Here is an 8,483-nt window from a genome sequence, read left to right as displayed (position 1 = left end):
TCAGAGGCGACCACCCAGACCTCGGTGTAACTGATGGCTCAGTACCACTCTCACCGCATAAGTAGACAAGCACCCTGTGGAACGCACGAAACCCTCCACCTGGCTTGAGGCCACTGCATTGGCAACAATAAGCCAACTTTGTTTTTGGAATCCCCTTTTTCTACTTATGGTTGCTATTAAATTTATTGAAAGAATTGCTGCTGCTCGAACAGTATAATACTATCAATAATAATTAAAGGTAAGGTGTAATGCACCTCATTTAGTTCTAGAATTAGGGTATTAAAGGTTCAACTACATGCATAATAGACTCTTGTGTCACTCCAGGTATTACTTATCTAGCTTGCTGCATTGGAATCCCAGTAAATGCTCTGTTTTAACGGTAAGTTTTATCTCTCATTGACTGAAGTATCAGTCCAGGGAGCCCCTGTCTCCCTTGCTTGCAGGGTTGGAATCCCAGTATATCAAGTTTTAATAGTACATTTTATCTGTTATTGACTGAAGTATCAGTCCAGGGAGCTCCTGTCTCCCTTGCTTGCTGAGTTGGAATCCCAGTTTATCCAGTTTTAATAGTAAGTTTCATCTATTATTGACTGAAGTATCAGTCCAGGGAGCTCCTGTCTCCCTTGCTTGCTGGGTTGGAATCCCAGTTTATCGAATTTTAACAGTAAGTAATAACACTATTATAGACTGAAGTATCAGTCCAGGGAGCTCTTGTCTCGCTTGCTTGTTGGGTTGGAATCCCAGTTTATGTAATTTTAATAGTAAGTAATAACTATTAAAGATGGAGGTATCAGTCCTGGGAGCTCCTGTCTCCCTTGCTTGCTGGGTTGGAATCCCAGTTTATCTAATTTCAATAGTAAGTAATAACAGTATTAAAGACTGAAGTAACAGTCCAGGGAGCTCCTGTCTCTCTTGCTTGCTGGGTTGGAATCCCAGTTTATCTACTTTTAATAGTAAGTAATAACACTATTAAAGACTGAAGTATCAGTCCAGGGAGCTTGTGTCTCCCTTGCTTGCTTCGTTGGATTCCCAGTTTATCTAATTTTAATAGTAAGTAATAACAATATTATAGACTGAAGTATCAGTCCAGGGAGCTCCTGTCTCCCTTGCTTGCTGGGTTGGAATCCCAGTTTATCTACTTTAAATAGTAAGTAATTACACTATTAAAGACTGAAGTATCAGTCCAGGGAGCTTGTGTCTCCCTTGCTTGCTGGGTTGAAATCCCAGTTTATCTAATTTTAACAGTAAGTAATAACACTATTATAGACTGAAGTATCAGTCCAGGGAGCTCCTGTCTCGGTTGCTTGCTGGGTTGGAATCCCAGTTTATCTAATTTTAATAGTAAGTAATAACTATTAAAGATGGAGGTATCAGTCCTGGGAGCTCCTGGCATGTCTCCCTTGCTTGCTGGGTTGGAATCCTAGTTTATCTAATTTCAATAGTAAGTAATAACAGTATTAAAGACTGAAGTAACAGTCCAGGGAGCTCCTGTCTCGCTTGCTTGCTGGGTTGGAATCCCAGTTTATCTACTTTTAAAAGTAAGTAATAACACTATTAAAGACTGAAGTATCAGTCCAGGGAGCTTGTGTCTCCCTTGCTTGCTTCGTTGGAATCCCAGTTTATCTAATTTTAATAGTAAGTAATAACAATATTATAGACTGAAGTATCAGTCCAGGGAGCTCCTGTCTCGCTTGCTTGCTGGGTTGGAATCCCAGTTTATCTACTTTAAATAGTAAGTAATAACACTATTAAAGACTGAAGTATCAGTCCAGGGAGCTCCTGTCTCCCTTGCTTGCTGGGTTGGAATCCCAGTTTATCTAATTTTAATAGTAAGTAATAACACTATTATAGACTGAAGTATCAGTCTAGGGAGCTCCTGTCTCGCTTGCTTGAAAGGTTGGAATCCCAGTTTATCTAATTTTAATAGTAAGTAATAACTATTAAAGATGGAGGTATCAGTCCAGGGAGCTCCTGTCTCGCTTGCTTGCTGGGTTGGAATCCCAGTTTATCTAATTTCAATAGTAAGTAATAACAGTATTAAAGACTGAAGTAACAGTCCAGGGAGCTCCTGTCTCCCTTGCTTGCTGGGTTGGAATCCCAGTTTATCTAAGTTTAATAGTAAGTAATAACTATTAACGACTAAAGTATCAGTCCAGGGAGCTGCTGTCTCCCTTGCTTGCTGGGTTGGAATCCCAGTTTATCTAGGTTTAATAGTAAGTAATAAGTATTAAAGACTGAAGTTTCAGTCCAGGGAGCTCCTGTCTACCTTGCTTGCTGGGTTGGAATCCCAGTTTATCTACACAGTTTTCATAGTAAGTTGTAACTATCATAGACTGAGGTTTCAGTCCAGGGATCTCCTGTCTCCCTTGCTTGCTGGGTTGGAAATGCCAGGTTATCTAGTGTTTTTAAAAATCGTAAGTTAAAAATAGTAAGTGCCATCTATTATAGACTAAGGTATTAGTCCAGGGAGGAGCATTACTTTTTGTGTGTTTCCATAGTGTTATCTGGCATAAAAACTTTATGCAAAACTACTGCCAATGGGGAGAGGTTAGTAACTTTATATAAATATTATGTATTATGTCATAGTTTAGGGAGCAGCTGTCTCCCATTTTTGGTGAGTTGGAATCCCAGTTGTAATGTAAATTGCTTTTTATAAATATCAGAATTTTTATGTATTCTAATACTTCAAGGAAGGTCCTTAGGAGCCATAATTTATTAAGTCACTAAATAAAGATCGGGATTGGGGTTGTTACAAGCTCCAAGCTCTTACCATTTTGAAAATATCCTGGTTTAGTTGGGTCAGCACTGTACAATTAATGACTGTACTTCTGTTAGATTGTTTTTAGATTGTTACCTACATGAGTGAAGAAGACAAAAAAAAATTAGTAAAAGCATAACAAAATGATGATGTCAGATATGATTTGTTGAAATACTCTTTATCTGGCAGTCACAATTTTATTGTGATAGGTTTTTGAAATCAGTGATTACCTATCACAAGTTAGGTTCCCTAGCCTTAGCTAGTACATAATATCCCTAACCATGATTGGATTTATTTATCTAATTTAAAGTAAGGAAAATTACTGGCACATAATTAAGACCTTTCAAATCATTTTGTTTTTGGAGCCTGCACATTTGAAACAACTTTAATATACCTTCACTTCTCTTAGATTGAGTTATCTAAAAAGAGTAATCAAAACTTATGCGCAGAGCAAAACAAAGTACCCAATAAAAAAGGAAGCTAACTCTCTCTCTCGGCGATTCACGCGTAGCCCTAGTATTTAAACCGTGGCTGCTTATTTGTGTTATTTACAAAAGTGACTGAAATCCCAGGAGTGTGCCCCCCGGTTCTCCAAGTCCTGACCGTTTTTAGACCAAAAAGGTGCAAAAACCATACCCTTTGGGGTGGCACATACCTAGTTGGCTTATATAAGGGGGATTACTCCCCAGGAGAAAATCCATGTATCTTAAAAATTCTGTCCACGGGCCTGGGTGTCTTTAAATGCTTCATTTGGTCGAGGCACTTTGAAAAGGAAAGAATTGGTTTGAAGGGTTGATATTAAACCAAAACAGTTCAAAGGCGCTTAAATAAAAAGTTGTACGACTCTCTTCAGTTAACGAAAAAGGGAATAATTTTTTAAATTTTAGTAAGTGGATGCAGTCTAAGAAGACAGCATGTCACAATATTATTTCTACTTTCTATTCTCGAACACCCATGTCCCATTTTAGTCTATTTGCTCATTAGGATAATGCTCGTAAAACTAATTAAAGTTTGTATTCAATTGTTCAGAAAGCTGCTGCCTCCCAATTCTTTGCTGAGTATGAATAACAGTTGAGTTGGTGTATATTTTCTTATAGACTGACTTTGCACGTTATAGTTCAGGGAGAAATGTGTATCCCATTTCTTTGCTAGGTTCGAATCCCAGTTGACCCCTAAGTATATATTATTGTTTAATCAAAGTTTTTATGTAAAAGTTAGAATATATCATAGGGCATCAAACATAATTCCCTGGCATCCTAATTGTTGCTCTCACAGGTTTAAAACTGGAGTATTCCCTTGCATGTTTGAGAGGGGCAGCATTATGTCTTATGTTTTTTATCATGCAGTTTGAATTTTACAGTGTAGTTTGTTTTGACCTTGAATTCTGGTATCTTCTACACTGTGTTGCTATCTTGACTGCTTAATGTATATAAATAGAATAAAATTATTTTAATATTGTATTTACCTTTCTTGTTTCTTGTTGGTCAAATCTTTTAAATTGTGCCTGACTGATCTCTTGGCATATCTCTAGGTGATAAAGAAATGAACTTAATTAACTTACGGTCTCATACTTTCTCGAAAATAAAACTGAAGCCCTTGTAATTTCGAAAAGCCTCAAGTTCCCCTACGATGACCGAACAGATACAAATTTTATAGCCCCGCTTAGAATGCACTTCTAGAGATTTAAAAGTACTGTAGTCTACGTACATTAGGTTCTCATTAAGTGGCGGCAGCCGGCTAAAAACTGGCTACTTCGAGTTTTGAGCCGCCTACTTTGGGAACTACAGGAAGGTGCGAAAGATAAAGCCTGAAATCACCGCCTACTTTTACATCCTAGCCATCTACTCGATAAGGAGAACTCTTTCATAATTTCAACGCAATTAGGAGGAAATCTTCGTTGGGTGCCCCCTGTAAATATGTATACCTTTTTCTTCTAATTCTATTGACTTCTTTGGTATTTTGGTTTTTATATTGCAGAGTCCTTTCTTGAAATTTCTGTAGGTACGATTAAGCTTAAATTAGGTTTGCACTGCTACACTGATGACTGACTCTGTGAGCGATGGAAGATCCAAACTAACAGCTCCACGCCGCCATATTGGCCGGGACACCAGTAGACCCTGGGACGAGGACTTCCTTCGTGGTTTATACCACAGGTTACCCACACAATCATCCTCGGAGACCCAGGGGCAGTTAGTCGCGTCGATAAACCGTTCGTGGTGAAAGTTTACCTTCACCACGAACATTTTATCGACCCGACTAACTGCCCCTGGGTCTCCGAGGATGCCACACAATCTGCTTGTTGGTAAATGAGTTTGCTTCGAATTCATCTTTACAGTAAGCTACAGTAGCAATATATCGCCAACTATGTATATAGATTAATGTTAAATAAACAGCGTACTACCTTACCTAATATATATTGTTGTTTTTTTGCCTTCAAAAAGGTATTTTCAGCGATTTTGACTGAATTTGAGTTCGCATGGATGACTGCGTAAAAAGTAAAGACGAAAAGAGTTACCAAATGAGCCATTTTGCAAAGTCTGTAGTCTGAGATCCTGAGTAGTCAGTTCACAAAGTCACTAACAAAAGATCGGGATGCGAGTTATTACAAGTACTTACCGTTTTAAAAATCGTCCGATTTAGTTGGGTCCGCACTTAGCAATTAATGACTTTACTTCTGTTAGATTGTGCGCCTACATGAGTGAACAAGACAAAAACAATAGTTAAAGCATAACAAAGAACTCTGTAAAGAAGAAGTTGGATACGATTTGTTTGAAATACTCTTTATCTGGCAGTCAAAATTTTATCGTAACAGGTTTTTGAAATCAGTGATTACCTAACACAAGCCGTGTTTCCTTAGCTAATACATAATTCCTAACCCTTTATTGATTATCTAACTCAAAGCGAGGAAATTTGTTTTTGGCTTATGTGTTGGACTGAGAAAGATATATAGTCGTAAATTCATTGAAGTAAGTCGTAAGAATTGCAAGGAAAGAGAATGATGGTGGTAAGCTAAGGGCCGGAGCCGGAGGTGTTGTTACAGCAGGCACTTGCGTTTTAGAATCATTTCGTAATCGGTCCGCACGTTTTTCCCGTGTTGCCCTAGTATGTAAACCTTGACCGTTTTTTGCATCATTTACTACTTGAAGAAAATCTCTGGGGGGGGGGGGGGGGGGGGGTGCTCCTTGGATTTCTTGGTGGGGGTTCGAGCCGCCCTGTTCTTTAAACTCCTGGCCTTATTTCAGACCAAAAAAATGACATTTTCCACGCCTTTTTTTAGTCCTGGCCTCTGGGCAGAAATTTTGTCAAAGAATAAGCAAATATTTCTTTTTCTTTCTTATTCACTAATTTGGAATTGAAACGACAAATACGTTCTTTTACGGCGTTTTTCCCTCGAAAACCATACCCAATTCCAAACCAAAATGAGCAAAGTGTATACCCGTTTTTAGACCGAAAAAGCGCAAAAACCATATCCTTTTGGGTGGCACATACCCTATGTGGCTTACAGTGTATTCAAGGGAATATTCCCCGTGAGAGAATCCAAGTATCGTAACAATTCTGTCCGCGGGCCTGAGTGCCCTCTAAATGCTTCATTTGTCCGAGACATGTACAGTTGGAAAAGGAAAGAATTTATTTCAAGGGATGATACTGAGCCAAACAGTACAAAGGTAAATACAAATTTGGACGACTCTCCAACGAAAAGGAAATGATTTTCATTTTAACAAATGGTTGCAGACTAAGAAGAGAACTTGTCACGATATAATTTCTGCTCTTTATTCTCTAACACCCATGTCCCATTTTGCTCTTATGTGTTTAACTTTCAAAAAAACATTGAGGTAAATATATAGGTAATAACAACTTTATATAACGCAGTCTATTTGCTCATAGGGATAATGCTAGTAAAACTAATTAGTATATTGCCAAATGTAAAATCACTCAGGAGCAAATATTGTCCGGAGAAAATCAATCATACTTCAACTCGTTATCGGGTATAACAAAACTAAGTTATAGTGACCTCAGGTATCCTACAAAAAAACTGACAAGTTTTCTATCACCATATTAAAGCCATTTTTTTCCTTCTGTCAGTTTACAATTGTCCTGGTTAAGGTGACTTTTTACTTGGATAGTTACCTCTACAAATATCTTGCTGTTTTTCTACCATAAGCTGATAACTCTCTTCGTTACGTTCCTCATCACTCAACCATGCACTGAATGTTACTTCTCAAAACTGAGGGAAAAGAAAAAGGAAAAACATACAACTGTCGATTAAAATAAAACACTCTGAAAGGTTTCAGTTGAGAAAGAAGTTCACAGTCTAAATAGTGTGTGCACTTGGCAGCTCTTTGACAATTCGTTCAGACAAGAGAAAGGCAAGAGATATGGCAATAGCTGTAGCACTTACACTTTCAAATCAGTCCCATATTGATTCGCGAGTTGAATGTCTTCACTGAGTTGTTTGGTACAGTTCTAATGTTATACCATGCACCTTGCAATAGAGCGAACAGTTTCAGCAGCAGTAACTTTCATCAGGTATGGTTAAACACAAGCGATCCATGATCGTTCAGCAGAGACAAAACTACGATGCCGTTAGGAAATTTCAAAAATCATTTTGGGGTTATTTGCGCATGGGTGAATATAGATGACTCATTATTCTATTTTGGTTCTCGTAAAAAAATGATGAGAATCTAATGTATTGAAAACACCTGTGAAGTGTAATGATTTACATATTTGTTCCTTTTTTTAGTGTAACGGACTGCGATCAGAACTACATGCAAATGATAAACCTTAAAAAACGTCCCGACTATTGGCCATTTCAAATCATTCAAAATTTTGGTAATAGTTCCAGGAGTTGTGCCACATTCATTTTTAACAAAACGTGTCGATCGTCTCTGCGCATTCTTAACGTCCTTTATTTGTTTTTGAATGTGCTGATCCCATGCGCAACATCCACGTATTCAAGTTGTGGTCTAACTAAAGTAAGATAGCCTTGCTCTTTTACGTTTTCTGGACACTTACTTAAGTTTCTTTTTATAACGCCAAGAGATCTGTTGGTCTTTTGCCATAATCCTAGAAATTTAGGTCACTGGATAGCTCAACTCCAAGGAATTTGTGGTGATCAACAGCTTCCAAGGGTTCTCCGTGGGTGGTGCATTGCACAGTATTTCCCATTTTTTTTGGAACAACGATCTTTGATTGATGATGTCTAAAAAGCAGCGACCATTCTGAGGGACGCGCGTCAACTGGAAGTGGACTTTTTGCACTCTTGAGCGATGATTTTGAACAAATTTATTGGGCAAATCGTCTCTATAAGAGAAAAGACTCTTAGCAATACAAATTTGGACGCGAAAAGGCATATTAAATGAGAATAAGTTCACTTCCGGTTGACGTGCGTCGCTCAAAAACGTCGTTGCTTAGAAGCCCCCAAGGAGCAAAAAAGTTGCGATTGTCTACATCATCCCTGTACCTAAATCTGGGGACTTGTCAAAGACCTATAATTACAGGGGTATCAGCCTGATTTGCATCATAGCCAAGATGTATAATCGCCTGATTTTAAACCGAATCAGGAGTGTAATTGACATCCGACTCAGAGTGAACCAGAACGGTTTCCGGCCCAAAAGATCTACAGTGGCCCAAATATTAACACTCAGAAGAATAATCGAGGGAGTTAAAGCAAATAACATTGAAGCTGTCATGACTTTTATTGACTTCAAGAAGGCATTCGACTCAA

The sequence above is a fragment of the Porites lutea genome, chromosome 10, assembly GCF_958299795.1.
Source record: "Porites lutea chromosome 10, jaPorLute2.1, whole genome shotgun sequence".
NCBI classification, from domain to species: Eukaryota; Metazoa; Cnidaria; class Anthozoa; order Scleractinia; family Poritidae; genus Porites; species Porites lutea.
This window is presented reverse-complemented; position numbering follows the sequence as displayed.